At 50.0% G+C, this 18,066-nt stretch overlaps 1 pseudogene; it reads right to left on the bottom strand.

Moving 5' to 3' along the window:
* The window catches only part of LOC120842808, a 48,040-nt pseudogene extending 31,864 nt beyond the window's left edge, over positions 1 to 16,176 (bottom strand).
* Positions 16,177 to 18,066: the final 1,890 nt, after the last annotated feature.

Here is an 18,066-nt window from a genome sequence, read left to right as displayed (position 1 = left end):
ACTTCGTATCACCGTAACTTGGAAAAGGCCAACCGCCACAGCCCCCTCGAGCCAATCAGAGAGACGGAGCGAAGGTGTGTGACAAATCTGTGCAGACGAGCACTCTGATGACATGTTGTCATGTGCCTCTCTCCAACGTGTGTACTGACTCACCGAGACTGTAGCCTTTGCCATCTTCCAAATTCTGCTGAAACAAATTACACTAGCTACTACTCTAATTACCCCAGGCTTTGATACTTTTTGCATTTGTTCGACAGGAATGTTATGTCCGCCATCCCTGTTAATTCGGCTCAGCACCTTTTGGACTCGAATGCTGCATTAGCGTTCGACGTGAACTGGGGCCCATTCGTGTGCTTTACGCCGAAAAAAATGGTGACAGTTGTGTTGCTTGATGGGGTTCTACAAAGGGTCTATTGTGTCATACATATAGGAAGTGACATGCTATATAACAATGCATCAACACATACTACATACTATTAAACTATATTCTTAGAGGTGTGTTTGTTTTTCCAATCAACAAATTACGGCAGTGTGCTCTAATGTTATTATCATGTGTGTAGTTTTAAGTATCCTCTCTGCATTGCCAACGAAGGACCCTGGAGGGAATAAATTAATAAATAACATTTTCACATCACTGGAGTTGGTTTTCGGACGCACCACACGTTCAGGAAAGGTTGAACGAGTGCAACCCGATGCAAGAAGTCTGCCAGTCTGGTATGTCCCATTCATTAATATTGAAGGGTCAGAGATGCGAGTGTCCTCGTAAGGTCCAGAGCGTGCAGTGAACACAATTCTCGGTGTATAGACTCTCAAGCCGTGAAGGCAAGCGGAAATATGTTTGTCTGGTTAGTGTATCAAATATGTTTATTTCCACTTGATTACATAATTATTGATTCTTAGTAAATGGCTCCATAACGAGTTCTTTCTGCGACAGTCTCGTGTCAGGCGTTCAGTCGTAGTACCTGTGGACCTTGTTGTCGGATGACGCTCCTGGCACGTCAGTGTTCAGTTTGGTCAAGTGGCAACTTTGACCGACTGATGCTGTCTTGTAATCATACGTCATGTGCGGCCACTGACGTCTGATGCACTGAAGCTGCAGGGCTGGCTTCTAATCCGAAAATTTTCCTGGTAGTTTTCTGCATCCATGCAGCAAAATTTGGCATGTATTGCTTACGTGGCTGTGCCTTTTGCTGTACCGTTGACTTGATAGCTGGCAACAATGTTTATTTGCTATCCGAGTCTGGTGATGCTTGCAGTTCACTTTTGAGAGCAACCAACCATTCTATTCCTTCAAGTCACTCAGGGGAATTCTCCCTCAAAGTTGAAAATTGTGTGATTCGTGGAGTGGACACAGATAATTGGTGTCAGCAAATTTTAAGGTATTGTCCGTGGACAACAACGGACACCAAAAATCCACTGTCACTGCATTGCCGCTCACCTTCTTTGTCGTGCTTACATCTCGTTGAGGTCATGGACATCAGGAGCTTCGGGGTAATCAGGCATTCAGCATCTTCAATTCAGCACCTTCGGCATCAGGGATAAAGGTCGCCGAAGGTAATCCTTAATCTCCCGTGGTCGCTCCTCGAGACGTGATTGAGGGTCGTTCACCACGAACCCTCGCAGACCAATCCATTGGTACGGGCAGCTTTGGTAGACATGGTCGGCTTCATGCAGTGGTAGCAAAGTGGTTTTCGGTCGGCCATTTGCATCACCTACGTTTTCCTCAGTGTACTTTGTTAAGCACAGACCTACACACGATGTTGGGAATGCTTCGGCGTTGGAGTGTCTCACTGAATTGGCATTGAATACTAAGGGGCAGCCGGTGGCGGTCGTTGTGCCATTGTGGGGTAAGTTGCCCTTGGTTTGTCAGATGCCGCTTCGCTCGCAGAAGTCTCGGTTGAAATACCTGTCAAATTTGTTCCGAAACAATCTCGGCAATAAAAATAAAAGCCGGGCAACTGATGGCAGGAAATAGCTTCCTGATCTCCTCCCAGACAACGTCGTGGATGATCTCGTGGATGCCTGGAAGGCTGGCGTCGAAGTAGCAGCTGGACAACTCGAGTGTCGAGACGCCAAGAAGTTGTTCATAGTGACAGGCTCGGGCATGCAATGCACATTCAATGTTGGAAGCCTCGGTGATATGAACACTTCGACTGTTGTTGGGGGGTTGCAGACACGGCTGCCGAAGGTGTTGTCCCTTACATGAGGGGCATGGGATTCTTAGATTCTTGTCTTCTGTAACATCAAGGTCGGCGTGGGCGTGGGCGCTCTATCAAGCCCAAAACACCCTCCACGAGTGCAGTGGCGCTCTCGTTGGGGCAGTGTCCTGTACAGAATCAAGAATGGGGCTCTCTCTCTTTGATGTTGGCTGACGAATGCGCGCTTCAGCTCGATCTTGCAAACTTCCCACGACGTTAAGGAGGATCCATGGTTCTCAGACCAGCGACGGCAGTTTCTTCCACGAGAAGTATAGGTTCTGCAGGAGTTGGTTGTCTGTCCACCCAATGTGGCGGGCGACACTGTCCTATTGTTCAATCAAGTCCTTGACGTCTTCATACACCTTGCGTGAAAAAGCGTCGGAGTGTGATTTGCGACGGGCATGCAAACAATGGTGGGAGGGGACGCGGTTTGCTGCTACAGGGTTGTCATTGTTGGCTTAGTCAGCTTCGGATTTTCTGGCAGGAGACCGAATTCCGGTGGTTTTTCCTGGTAGCAGCTACTGGCTCGGATTTCAGGTGCTTCGTGGTGTATTTCCGAGGTTACTCCTCGTGGTACTCGCTCGTCTTGCGGTTGTTCTGCCAGGCTCGGGTTAGGACTTTGCTTACGGCTCGCCGGGGATATAAGACAAAGGATAGTCAGCCACCCGTGTCTCATTACCGGGCAACTCGGCTGAGGAGCCGCCGAGTTCACACAGAGTGAAGGGCTATGGGTAAAGTACCCAGCACCTCCACCAGAACATACGATGACAGCCGAGCATGACCTGCAGTGTTCCAGAATAGTGAATATTGATAGAAGATAGGACTGAAACAAGGATCCGTGACAATATAACAAAACTCGCAGAAGAAAGTATCCTGACCACTGAAGAAGCTGCATTGCTCTAGTGGCATTCTGTCCGAATAAATCCTCTCCTTAGGGGTTTGGCGACTGCCGTGGACGAACTGAACTGAAATGAATGTGGGACCACTTTTTTGGTAATGAGCCACTGCAGACTGTTGCCGCAAAGCGGCGTCAGCTGGGTAGGTAACACGCCCGATAAAATGTCCGTACAGCTCGCAATTCGCGTAACGAGTGTGGATGAAACGTTTCTGTTGACGAAACGTGCGACAGACCAGCGGGATCAATACCAACTGCAACACCTGCGCTCCGTGAAAGTGCACGTCTACGCCGGAACAATTTCGGAAGCAGCACAGCATCACCTAAAGCATGGCACAGGAACTACCAGCTTGAAGGCAGCTCTTCGGTGCGCCGCACACCTGTGCTCCGTGAAACCGCACGTCTACGCCGAAACAATTTGGGAAGCAGCACAGCATCATTCAGCACGGCACGGGAACCACCAGCTTCAAGGCAGAATTCCGGTGCGCCGCACAACCAAAGTGAGCCCTCGGTCATTTGACCGAAGCTGCACCACGATTGCACACCGCCAAGCACGACTCACGCAATTTCCGTCGCTAAACTGTGTATCCAAATATATTGCACACGCTTCACTGCAAACCTCGAAGATTCCGATGGTCCACGAGAGAACAGAAACGTCACCTTAAATTTTCTCCTAGCGGTATCCGAATCAATCCGAGGTCCGAGCAACGTAGGTCAGATTGTCTCTTCCGTGGCAATATCCCAGTCGGTCACCAGCGAAATGCACACGGTCACCAGCGAAATGAACACCGTTCCTCTGTATTTTCACGTTATACCTACGTCAAACACCACGCTGAATTCTGAACTCGCTTTCGACCGGCCTCATACGACGGCTTCCGCGTCTGAAATCAACTCGCCGAGACGAACGACAACCAACAAAGCATCCGACAAGCTCCGGCCCAACTTGGGCCAGCCGCTGCATGGGCGCTGCCATCTTTCCTGTGACGTCACGTATATGGTTTGGTCATGTGACGTGTGGTCAAATTTGCGTACAATGGCAGCCGCCTTATGGGGGTCACTTTCGAGTGCAGACCGGAACCACGGTTTATCGCTCTAAGCCCCTCTACCTCGTTGAGCCAGCCCAACGAGGTATAGGGGCTTAGAGTGATAAACCGGAAGTTCCGAAGTGGCACCCCCCCGGTTGCCGCCATGTTTTACGCAAATGTGACCACTCGTCACGTGACCTCACAAGAGCCGTGACGTCGCAGGTAAGATGGCAGCGCCCAGAGCTGGCGGATGCGAGTTTGTTCGGTGCGCGGCAGCCGTGATGTGCAGCGGATTTCCGACGATTTCGGGCTTTTTCGTGCTCGCTGACGCAGGTATATTGTGAAAATATGAAGAAACGAGACTTCATACTTTTTTTGCGCAAGATCGCTCTGGATCATGTGGATATTAACACCTGTGAGACAGCATCAGCCGTATCGCCGTACCGGTGCTCGGATTCCGGGATGTGTTCGAGGATCGATAGAACTTTGAGTGCTTTTAGCATGAAATTTTCGCGTTCTCTTAGCTTTGTTTGAACATTGAAATAGCTATGAATCGACGCGAAAGGTAAACGTCGCGTTAGGGCCTAGGAGAAGTTGTTTCAGCCCTCCGTCACCGAACAACCATAGCAACTTTAAGCGAGGAAGCTCCTGCGCCCTTTGTGCTAATCGGCGATTCTACATTCGATCGCCTTTCTTCCTTTTTTGGTGAGTGCGAAGTGCACACTTATTTTCAGCTACGAGGATGACGTTTTATTGAGTGTGGGGATGAATAAATCGTTGCAGGCACCTGCTTCAAAGCTATTCGACTTGCAATAACAACAACTGTTTTGGTGTATGCATAGATTAACTGCACCTTTTTCTCTTTCGTAGGATTTATTGCAGCAATACTTTTTTTCATCAAAACAGCATTGTATTAGTCAGTCAATTATTTACTTGGTCTAATTACCTGGATAAGATGATTCATATTTGTGTTCATCCCTTGACTGAAGAGCAGTCTTGTTGAAAAATGTTGACCATTCCTTTCGGTCTCTTCAATAGCCTTTTTTTGAAAAGTGTGGGTTGTCTATACTTCGTATCATCCTAACCTGGAAAAGGCCGCCACAGCCCCTTCGAGCCAATCAGAGAGACAGAGCGAAGGTGTGTGACAAATCTGTGCAGACGAGCACTCTGAATGACATGTTGTCATGTTCCTCTCTCCAACGTGCATATTGGCTCACCGAGAAATGATGAAACAAATTACACTAGCTACTACTCTAATTACCCCAGGCTTTCATACTTTGGTCATTTGTTCGACAAGAATGTTACGTCTGCCATCACTGTGAACTCGGCTCAGCGCCCATTGGACTCGAATGCTGCATTAGCATTTGACGTGAACTGGGGCCCATTTGTGTGCTTTACGCCGAAAAAAAAAATGGCAACAGTTGTGTTGCTTGATGGGTTTCTGCAAAGGGTCTACGTATAGGAAGTGTCCTGCTATATAGCAATGCATCAACACATACGATTAAAGTTTATGCTCAGAGGTGTGTTCAGGAAAAGTGGAGTGAGTGCAGCCCAAGGCAACAAGTCTGCCAGTCTGGTATGTCCCATCAATTAATATTGAAGGGTCAGAGATGCGAGTGTTCTTAAAAGGACCTGTGCGTATGGTGAACACAGTTCTTGGTGTATAAACTCTCAAGGCATAAAGGTAAGCGGAAATAGGTTTGTCTGGTTAGTGTACCAAATGTTTATTTCCACTGCATTACATAATTATTGATTCTCAGTTAATGATTCTAGGACGAGTTCTTTCTGCGACAGTCTCCTGTCAGGCGTTCAATCGTAATACCTGTGGACCTTGTGGGATGACGCTCCTGGCACGTCGGTGTTCAGTTTGGTCGAGTAGCAACTTTAACCGACTGATGCCGTCCTGTAATCATACGTCATGTGCGCCTACTGACATCTGATGCGCTGAGGCTGCAGGGCTGGCTTCTAATCCGCAAAATTCTCCTGGTAGTTTTCTGCATCAATGCAGCAAGCTCGGGCATGTATTGGTTATATGGCTGTGCCTTTTGCTGTACCGTTGACTTGATAGCTGGCAAATATGTTTGCTATCCAAGCCATTTCACTTCCATTTCGTAATGGAGATTTATTGTGCATCCCACGACCACTGCAACTTGTGCAAGTCTTGTGTGGCAAAGTGAAGTCTCGTGATGCTTGCAGTCCACTTTTGAGAGAAATCAACCATTCTATTTCTTAAGGTCACTGAGCGGCATTCTCCCTCAAAGTTGGAAATTGTGTGCATCATGGCGTGGACACAGATAATTAGTGTCAGCAAATTATAAGGTATTGTCCTTGGGCGACAACCGACACCAGATCAACTCTCCTTGTATTGCCGCTCACCTGCTTTGTCGTGCTTACCTCCCGTCCAGATGAAGTAGATCACGAGCTTCGGGGTAATGTCGGCACCAGGGACAAAGACCGCCGAAGATAATCCTCAATCTTCCCCGGACGCTCGTCAAGACGTGGTCGAGGGTCGTTCGGCACGAACCCTTGCCAGCCAATTCATTGGTACGGGCACCTCCAGTAAACAAGGTCGGCCTCATGCAGTGGTAGCAGAGTGGTTTTCGGTTGGCCATTCGCAGTACCTCCGTCTTCCTCGGTGTACTTTGTTCAGCGCGGACCTACACTGGTTCTTCTCGATATCGGGAATGCTTCGGCATTGGGGTATTTCGTTGAATTGGCATTCAATAGTAACAGGTAGCCGGTGGTGGTCGTTATGACTTTGTGGCATAAGTCGCCCTCGTTTCGTCAGATGCCGCTTCGCTCGAAGAAGTCTCCAGTTGAAATGCCTGTCAAACTTCTGAAAAAATCTCCGCGATCAAAATTAAAGCCGGGCAACTGATGGCAGGAACTAGCTTCCTTATCTCCTCCCGGACACCGTTGTGAATGATGTCACGGATGCCTGGGGGGCTGGCGTCGAAGTGTCAGCTGGACGACTTGAGTGTCGCGACGCTGGGGAGTTTTTAATAGTGACGTGCTCGGGCCTGCAGTGTGCATTCAATGTTGGAAGCTGCATTGATATGAACCCTTCGACTGTTGTCGTGGGGTTGCGGACAAGGCTGCTAAAGGTGTCCCTCACATGAGGAACATGGGATTCTTAGCTTCTTGTCTTCTGTAGCATCAGGGTTGGCGTGGGTGCTCGATCAGAAGCAAAACATCCTCCACGAAGGTGGTGACGCTCTCGTTGGGGCCGTGTCCTGGACAGAATCGGGAATTCGGCTCTCTCTTGTCAATGTTGGCTGATGAACATGCACTTCAGCTCGGTCTTGCAAACTTCCCACGACGTTAAGGAGGATTCGTGGTTCTCCAACCAGTGCCTCACAGTTTCTTCCACGAGAAGTATAGGTTCTGCAGGAGCTGGTTGTCCATCTACCCACTGTGGCGGGCGACACGGTCATATTGTTCAATCCAGCCCTCGACGTCTTGTGCACCTTGCGTGAAAGGGCATCGGAGTGCGAGGTGCGACGGGCATGCAAACGATGGTGGGAGTGAACGTGGTTTGCTGCGACAGGGTTGTCATTGTTGGCTGAGTCAGTTTCGGTTTTTCTGGCAAAAGACCTAATTCCGCTGGTTCTTGCTGGTAGCAGCGCCTGGCTTGGATTTCAAGTTCTTCGTGGTGTATTTCCGAGTTTCGCCCTTGTGGTACTCGCTCGTCTTGCAATTTTGCTGCCGGGTGGGGGTAGGACTTGGTTCACGACTCGCCGGGGGTTTAAGACTCGGGATAATGTGCCACCCATGTCTTGTTATCGGGCAACTCGGCTGAGGAGCCGCCAGGGCAGACACAGAGTGAAGGGCTATGGGTAAAGTGCGCAGCACTTCCACCAGAACATACAATGACAGCTGAGCATGGCCTGGAACTTTCCAGAATAGTAAATATTGATAGAAAATAGGACTGGAGCAAGCATCCGAGACAATATAACAAAACAGACAGAAAAGAGTCTATCCTGACCACTAAAGAAGCTGCAGTGCTTTAGTGGCATTCTATCCGAATAAATGCTCTCCTTCGGGGTCTGGCGACTTGCGTGGACGAGCTGAACTGAACTCGATGTGAGGCCACTTTTCTGGTAATGAGCCGCTGCAGACTGCCGTCGCAAAGCGGCGTGAATGGGTGGACTGGGTAGGTAACGCGCGCGATGAAATGTCCACACAGCTTGCAATTCGCGTAACGAGTGTTGAAACTTTGGTGTCGACGAAACGTGCGACAGACCAGCGGACTCAATACCAACTGCAACACCTGTGCTCAGTGAAGGTGCACGTCTACGCCAGAACAATTTAGGAGGCAGCACAACATCAGCACGGCACAGGAGCTACCAGCTTGAAGGCAGCTCTTCGGCGCGCCGCACACCTGTGCTCCGTAAAAGAGCACGTCTACGCCGAAACAATTTGGGAAGCAGCACAGTATCACTTAGCACGGCACGGGAACTACAAGCGGCAAGGCAGCTCTGCGGTGCACCGTACAACCAAAGTGAGCCTTCGGGCATTTGAACGAAGCGACACCACGATTGCACACTGCCAAGCACGACTCACACAATTTCCGTCGCTAAACTGTAGTGTATCCATACATTGCACACGCTTTACTGCAGATCTCGAAGGTTCCGACGGTCAACGAGAGCACAGAAACGTCGCCTCAAATTGTATCCTAGCGGTATCCGATTCAATCCGAGGTGCGAGCAACGTAGGGCAGATTGTCTCTTCCGTGGCAATTCGCAACTTTCACGACATAGGGGGCGCACTGGTGCCTATCAAAATGGCTGTCATCTGGATGATCGTCGTAGAACAGCAGTATTAGGCTAGGTCCGCGACGCGAAAGTAATTCTAGTGTTGCTCTATACGAGCAGTTTTAGAGCCTTACATTATTTTTTCACAACAAAAAGGTGTAGGCAAGCACCTTTATTCGGAAGCCTATCATCAAGGAGGTAGGGAGCACGATTCTCACGCCGCGGTACCACCATCGCTGAAAGTTGCGAATATCGCCGTCGGTCACCAGCGAAATGCACACCGTTCCTCCGTATTTTCACCTTGTACCTACGTCAGACACCACGCTGAACTCTGAAGTCGCTGTCGACCGGCCTCATATGACGGCTTCTGCTCCTGAAATCAACTCGCCGAGACAAACGACAACCAACAAAGCATCCGACAAGCTCCGGCCTAGCTGGGGCCAGCCGCTGCATGGGCGCTGCCATCTTTCCTGTGACGTCACGCATTTGGTTCGGTCATGTGACGAGTGGTCAAATTTGCGTACAATGGCAGCCGCCTTATGGGGGTCACTTTCGAGTGCAGACCGGAACCCCGGTTTATCGCTCTAAGCCCCTCTACCTCGCTGAGGAAAGCAGACTAACTTTATGTTGCGGAAGAACTCTGCGCCGCAGCGATACCAGGTGCGTTCTAAGGCCTTTCCCGCATGCTTTTGAATGGGCGGAAGGCGAACAAAAAGAGTTCGAAATAAGGACTTCACGCAGAAGGCTGCATTTCTCCAGCGCCTCATAGTTTGACGAGCCTTGCACGAAAAGCATGTTTTTTTCGGCCATCCCGCGTTCTGTTTTTCTTATCCGTAACATGGGTCTAAAGTATCAAACTGCCGAAAATACTTTACTCGTGCGACAGGAACGAGACCGGCGATGCGAAAACGAGAATGATAAGAATATCGTCCACGTCTTCTCATCGCAGGTCTTGCGGCTGCTGCACGTGTGGTAACTTAAGCGCGATCTCCGTGCTTCCCCCAAGCTTTTTAAGGCGTCTTGAAATTGACTAATTTATGTGTTTTTCGAGGACGACGACGAAGCGCTCGTTCTAACGGACGTGTTTTTCCTAGCTCTGGCGACATATATTTATAACTCCGAGTATAAAAGGCACTCGCGCCCCGGAAAAGGGCCCCATGGATCAAGAGCAACCCTCCGCCACCCTCCGACCGTCGATTTTGGATCCGGGAGGGACCAGTTTGGTGAATATAGAACCCGAGACTATGGACACCTCGCTAAACCTAACGTCTGGAATGCGAAGCACGGAAACTCAGGCTGCCGCTACAGGGACAACCGCGACCACGGCGGGCCCATCGACGGAAGGCCTTCAAATTGTACTGGACCTGAAAACCCTCGGCAAATTGAACGAATTTCGAGTTGCGAGGGAAGATATCGGAAGGCTCGTTGTAAGCTTCTTGACCTACCTCGTTACCGCACAGCAAGGAAAAGGCGCGCAACCAGCCGCAGCAGAAAAGGTAAGCTCAAGCCTTGGACAAGAATATCCCACGATAGCTCAAGCAGCACAATTCACGAAGACCCCGCTAAAGAGCCAGAATGCTAAACCTAACGAGACAGAAGCCACCCTTTTGGCGGAAAATATCGAGGACAACTCCTGGACACGCCCAGAACAGGCGCCGCCGTAAACGCTCGCTGACGTCAATTGAAGAACCCGAGAAGAAAGCCGCTGCTATGTCCATCGACGAGAGGCCAGAGAGTAAAACTACCAGGGCCATTGTCCTTAAGCCGGTATGTAAGGAGGCAGTAAATGGCTGCCTCCTTAGGCAGCCATTTACGAGACAAGCAGGCCGCGGAAACGGCAGGAATTGAAAGCCAAGAGGATTTCAAAATCCCTCCTCCCCAGCATCAGACAAAGACCAACACTATTACGCTCACTACGCAAGAAGAAGGCACGGCAGAAAAGCTGCTACGGCTTAAGGCAATAGAGAAGAACGGCAAGCAGTATGCAGTTTGCCCCTGCAGAGCAATGGAGAAGAACGAGATCCGCGGTGTCATATACCCCCCGGGAGACAACAGCCAAAAGACACCAGAGACGCTGCTCGCAGGCATGAAATGCGACAAGGCAAGGATTATCGCTGCCCGACTTATGGGTAACGGCACAAGTGCGGTGTTAGTTACCTTCGAAGGTAACAAACTGCCCAAGAAGGTCGTCTTCTGCCAAGCAATCTTGAGCGTGAAAGAATACCGCCCGCTCCCGATCGTGTGCTTTAGCTGCCACGAGCTCGGGAATAAGGCGGATGTCTGCCCTCGCAAGGAACGAAGGTGCGGTCACTGCGGGAACGTGCACGACGAAGGAATGAACGAGTGCGACCGGGAACCAAAATATCGTACCTTCGACGGCCCACATCCGGCCACCAGTAATGACTGTCCAAAAAGAAGAATTCCCGACAAAAAGAAGATGACACCCAAACCTCCGGCGCCAAATAAGGAGAGTTACGCTGAACGTGCCAAGTCCATCACGGAGCGACCCAAGGCATCGGGGAAAAACGATCAAGACGAGCTTCCCACATGGATACCGGAATGGGCGAAATGTACCCAACGACTACAGCCAAGTCAGCAGGCATCAGACTTCGACGCCGAGAAAGAGATGAATAAACTCAAGAACGACGTACACATCGGCTTCAAGATGATCTTCAAGGCCATCGGAGAGATCAAGAAGGAGCTGGCGTTTATGCGACGTGGGAAGTAACTCCCACAGCAGTACAGGACAGGCCACCACGGAAGAGACCCGCATTATCCAATGAAATTGCTGGACATTTTCGACCAAAAGTGCAGAGCTGAGGTTGGGATTCGAGAGGCAGCCCGCCGCCGGATGTACTCCTTCTTCAAGAAAAACGAACTCCGAACCTAACGTTCCCCTGCTATAGTTTCTACACGAACCCGACCATAGTAACTACCCCAAGGCCGAGCGAAAGGAACCCAAAGACGAAGAAAGGCTGGGCAGCAGTAGCAGTCCTGCGGCACATATATCACATCCTTAGCTCGATAGGGCGTCACTTTGCACTGGCAACAGAGAATTGGTAGCCGTAAGGCTCAGTCACAAACGGAAGAGGATGACTATAGCCTCCGTCTATATAAGACCACGAACGGCAACGGAAGAGGACAAGGAAGCAGCGGCATGGATAGGCGAACTTGTCGGTCTAGCCGAAGGGGATCCGATTGTCATAGCCGAAGACTTCAACGCTCGACAAAAAGATTGGGGGTACTCCAACAGCACGAGAAAAGGCCGGCAAATTAAACACGCAATGAAAACTGCGGGCCTTACACTTCGCAACGAGCAGTGGCCCCGGACCTCTCCTGGGCCACTGCAAGCCTAGTGCTCGACTGGTCAACGTGGAGAGACAACCTTGACAGTGTCCACTTTCCGGTAGAAATGAAAATTCATCACGGACAACGCAACAGTGGCAAAGAGCAAAGACCAGTAGTCAAATGGGATCGTTTTAGGAAACTGCTTGAGACAGAGGACAGCCGAGACATCGAGGAGTGCATTCGGACGGCTCTGAGCGAAGCGAAGACAAAAGTTCTAGGAAAGCCTGGAGCCCCAACACCGGACAATCACCTACTAATCCTCTGGCCAGCCGTCTACAAGCACTGCAGCGGTACCGAAAGAACAGGACGCTGCATCTAAAAATCAAGCTCAAACGACCAGCAGCGAAAGCGAGGCAGTACTCTAAACAGCTCGGTCGCGAGAGGTGGAGGAGGACCCATTGCGGGTCCTTTAACGCACGAAACGGGCTGGGAAGAGCTTGGAGAGCTTACAAGGGACTGAACGGAGCAAAGCGCAAGACAAGAAACGCTGCGCAGAACCTGGCCCTCAAGCTCAATATCAGCGAGGCAGAGATGGCGATCAGGGCTGGAGAATTGTTCTTTCCCCAAGAAGAAGATAGCGCAAACCAGACACCGGATGCAATGAACACCCGCACGCCAGAAGAGGAAGGAATGGAAGACCCACTAAATATGGGAGAACTAATCGAGGCAATCTACACGGCGAAGACCGGTAGTGCTCCTGGCCCGGACGGGGTGACGTACCAAACTCTCAGAAACCTACCAGAAGAATCGAAGCAGGAACTTCTCGACAAATACAACACAGTATGGGAAGAGGGTATATGCTACCGAGAGCCTGGAAACTCTCGTGGGTCACTCCAATACCCAAGCCCGGCAAACTGCTTGATCGCATTGAAAATATGAGACCTGTATCTCTAACATCTAATATCTGTAAGACGATGGAGAAGATCGTGCTCAGAAGGATACAATGGTATTTGGAAAAACATGAACGCCTGGATCCCCGGCAAACGGGCTTCCGCGAAGCAATGGGGACACAAAGTAGCCTCAGGTTGCTCTATGACGAGGTGCTGGCTGAAAAAGACAAACAAGACCCACGGCTCGTGGTAGCCCTGGAAATACGCAAAGCGTTTGATTCAGTGCCGCGCTGGGCAGTCGTCCGGGAGGCAAAAGCATGCGGCATCCATGGAAGAACTCGGAACTTTATTCGAGACTTCCTGCGCGACAGGAGGTTCCAGGTGAAGATCGGAGGGACCATGGGCCCAGAAACGCCGATTAAAAGAGGAGTGCCCCAGGGGGCAGTTCTATCGCCGACCCTTTTCAATATGGTAATGGCGAGTCTCCCAGCTCGGCTTCGAGTCATCGAAGGGCTGGGATTCACCATCTATGCGGATGATGTGACGCTCTGGACCCGAGGGGGATCCCTGGGGGAACAAGAGAGCACGATGCAGCGGGGCATAGATGAAGTAGCCACCTACCTGGCAGAGGTGGGGATGGAAGCGTCATCAGAGAAAACGCAATATATGATGGTCGCTCGCCCTAGGGACCACAGGAAAGGAATAGCAGGCTCAGTAAGGCTAGAACTCAATGGACAAGAAATCGGCAAAAAACCACATATCAGAATCCTTGGAGTTACCTTCGAGCAGACGGCAAGAAGCACGAGATGGATCCCGGAGATGGAAAAGGCGTGGGCTCAGGGTCTCAAGCTCATAAAGAAAACAACAAGTAAGTCCTGGGGAGCAGATGAAAAGGCTCTGCGTATCCTTATAGAGGCCCTTCTCACATCACGAGCACTGTACAGTAGCAACTGGCTGAATCTCAACCAGACGCAGTGGAAGAAACTTGAGAGACTTAACAACCAATCGAGGCGAGTAGTCACGGGCCTTCCCAAATACACGCCACTCGAAATGCTAGAAAAGGAAGCACAAATGAACAACATAAGAGACAGGGCCGAAACCCAAGCAATCGCTCAGTTTCAAAGGCTAGAGCGCACTAAACATGGACGTAGATTCCTGCAAGACCTAGGATACGAGACAAGCAACAAGCCGCCATTGGAAGAGGCGCTACCTCCGTGGCAGGACGAGGTGATAACGGATCATCGGCCTCTACCTCAAGTTCTGAACCAAAAGAAGAGGGCTAGAGCCGCTAAGATGCACGCGGCATGGAGCGAAACACATGCGCCAAACGAAGAGGTACGGTATACCGACGCCGCAAAGAACGGTGACAAAGTGACATCTGCCTGGCACGACGCAAGGAGAGGCAGGACACAAACCGAATCACTACCGTCGGGCACGACGGTGAGGGAGGCCGAATTGAGGGCGATATTGGCGGCGGCCTAAAATATCGCAGGAAAGAGCGCGACGGCACCTCATGCCAGAATTTTTACAGACTCGCAAGCAGCGATTAACGCAACACGCAGCAGCAGACCAAAGGGCCGAACAATAAAGAAAATTAAGAAAGTGGCGACGGAGCTTCGCATACGTGGCACCGACCTGCACATCACACGGCTTCCCGGGCACAGCGAAATCCCCGGGAATGAGAGGGCACACAGGGCCGCAGCGGAAGAAATATTTCACGGCTCCGCGACTGGCCCGACCTCTCATTCTGAAACGAATAACACGGTAGACCCTAAAGAACAGGCTGAACTTTCCAGGCAGGCGAGGAAGGCCTACCTCAGGGGGTTGCTGCCGTCACAAGAAGACAACATACCAACGAGCTATACCAGATGGGAAGCTGTCCGAGTTCGGCGGATCAGGACCGGAACAGCATTCACACCGGCCAAACAAGCGAGCTTCGGGCTCGTCGACATCGAGGGCTCCAGATGCAAGGCCTGCGCCGGGAACAACACAGCCACCCTACGCCCCCTCCTCTGGGACTGTGCAGGCCTGGAACGGCTCAGGAAGAAAGCGATCCAATCTCTTCGGGAAGAGATTGGATCGCTTTCTTCTCGCTCCTGGATCGCTTTCTTCCCGGGAAGAGATTGGATCGCTCGAGGAGTGGTCGCGACCCCAGGGAACACCGCAGCACAGAAAAGCAATCCTCGGTTCCCTGATGAGCTACATCAGGGAGACGGGGACCCATCATCACATTTAATTTTTTTTCACATCATTCATTTCCTTTTTCCCCTAAAACCCCATGCCTCCCCCCCCCCCCCCCCCCCTTTCCTTTGTCAGGCCACCCCACCGAGACAGCCGAACCACTCATCTCATCAATAAACGTAATTCAACAACAACAACATGTGCTTTTCATGACGTTCAGCAAGTTTCTAATCAAAGCAATGTTTTTATTTTCACTTAAAACGTGAATGTGTCAATTTAGTTATCCTTTAGCATAATAGGATTTTTTTATTTTTTGCTATTCCTGACGTTTGCCGTGGCTGGCAATTTACTTCCGAAAGGAGTTTTTCTTTTTTTCTCTCTCTTTTTCTAAGCCTTCCTAGTTTTATGAATCTTTGAAAAGTCTCCGCAGAAAAACCCGCTATTCACCACATTCGGTGGGAGTTGATACCACGAGGGCGCCACAGTATTTGGTGCCCCAGTAGACTTCCTGTAGTATATTTATTTATTCTTCAGCAACGCACAGCAGCGGTCGGGTAAGAAGAGTTTCCTTCAGAGAATTGTCTGTAGTAGGTTTGTAAGAACATTAGTGCATTGTACAGAGTAGTACATATAACAAGAGGATGAGAGACAAATCGAAAAGAAGAGGAAAACCGGAAGCGCGCAGGGGTCCGCCGATAGGGGGTGGTAGTGAGCTCGTTTGCAAACAAACATCGGTGAATATATTCAACTCCGGCGGGACACAAAACATTATTGGTAATGTCACATGACCTTCGAAAACGTCGCGGGTTCTGGAGCTGGAGCCCGCTATTTAAATTAAATATAACCGAATCAAGAAACAAAAATACAGACATTTTTGGTGTCAAGGAAGCAAACATGGTGAGAAAGCAGCTTACCTTGGAAGCGGAGTGGGGCTGCTTCCTTGACCTTTCGAATGTTCCAACAGACGACACGATAGAAAAAGCTTTCTCGTTATCCTCTAATCGGCTCCAGGCGCTTGGAGCTCTTATCTGAGGCCCCGATAAGTACTCTGCAAATAAGAATTCAGCCTGATCCGCCCTCGGCCCTTATAATACCTCTGTCAGACGGGCACTTAAAAGGACCCTTACGCCAAAGGCCTTTAGAATTTTCAAATGACCTTTAAATTCTGCCGTGCCAGACAGCGCAAGTAAATGCCATTTAGACGATGTTTACAGCGATTAAGGTCTCGAAGTTCGTTCAAACGCCTAAATCACGTTCGCGTCAAAATAATAACAATAATAATATTTTTGCGATGTAAATTAGTTTTTAGAGATTTTTTTAAGGCAACAAAATATTAGAAAAGACCAAATGGCGAGTTCAGTCGAGGGATTACAACAAACTCCACTTTAAGCGGAGGGAAGGTGTTTCTTCTTTCTTTTTAATTATTAATTAGCGGCAACCCTAAGCGCCTCCCTGTTCACTCAATCCTAACGTTGCTCAGTGCTCCCGCTCCTTTCCGTACTTTTGCCACGCTTTTACCCTGTTCGGTTCGGCATCGTGCTCGTGCTTGAGTTTCATCGCACGCATCGGAGGTCCTCCAGCCGATCCTCCCAAAGTCGTATCAGCGCCCAGGTCGCCTCAACGCTCCAATGGAAGCGCGGCGACCCCTTCTTACTCGTGGACGCTCCTCGGTCGTTCGACATATCGCACGACGCGAGAGTGAGATACAGAAATATATAGGTACAAAAATATTAAATATACAAATTACAGTTAGAAATACACTACTAAAGGATGATAAAATATATAATAGCGAAATAAAATCAAGATAACTGTGTTACACACAGTACAGCGCACTGTTGCAAACAACACTCACTCCTTACACACGAAAAATAAAGGAAAATTCAAACTAACCGCGCTGACTTACAACTCGTTTTTATATACTTTGTCTTCTTCTACCTCTTGCACTACCGAATTTCCAGAATCACGCGCACCAATCTCCTAGACGCCTAAAATATAGTGCGCTGTAGTGTGTATAACAATGAGCAACCAACTCGCCCAAGCTGCTACGTTAACAAGATAGCTGTGGTTGTGAGGAAAATCGAGAGGAGGAAAACCGAAGTGGCGAAGCGGACAATGCGAGCAGGCGAGCAGCGGGACGAAGAGGCCTACCAGATAGCCGGGTCCGTGAGTACAGAAAACTATTAGCAGAGCAAGGTCCGTAACGAATATACGTGAAACACGCTCTTGTTTAATAATAAAGATACAAAGGCATTGTTTCTAGATATCAGTACGATCTTTTATTTCAATTCTCTAGTGTAGACTGCTGCTGACGAGAGTACGCCTTTAGCAGTCGTAAAGGAGTTGCGGGAACTCAGGTTCACGAAGAGGACTTTCACGCTAAATGCCATTTGAGCTGCTGTTTTCACTGTTTAAATGACATTTACACTGAAGGTCCTTTTAGGTGCCCGTCTGACGAGGGTGTAAGCCTGCATTTTTTTTTTTCTCCGGCTGTTTCTTATCTACATTTAGGGACCAAATATGGACGAGTGCCTATGCACCGAAAAACTGGGGGAAGGAGGAGGCGAGAGGGAACGTTAGAACGCGTTCGAATGCGAGAGCCAAACACCGGACGCCGGTGTTTCGCGTTCTAACGCGTGCAACGAGTGCGGTGGAGGGCACGGGGACAAGGGCGAGGAGGTCGTTCAGGAAACCGGACAGCACAATCCAGGGTCATGTCTATGAAGCAATACACCCCGGAAAAGAAACCCTATCGCCATGACAGGCACGTAGCCAGAATTTTGTTTCGGGGGAGGGGGGCGGGGTAGGGGGGGGGGGGGGGGGGGGGGACGCCCATGG

Source organism: Ixodes scapularis, unplaced genomic scaffold (genome assembly GCF_016920785.2).
Source record: "Ixodes scapularis isolate PalLabHiFi unplaced genomic scaffold, ASM1692078v2 PGA_scaffold6__148_contigs__length_123643588, whole genome shotgun sequence".
NCBI classification, from domain to species: Eukaryota; Metazoa; Arthropoda; class Arachnida; order Ixodida; family Ixodidae; genus Ixodes; species Ixodes scapularis.
The sequence above is the reverse complement of the archived record's forward strand: the minus strand, read 5'-3'. Positions and strand labels throughout refer to the sequence as shown.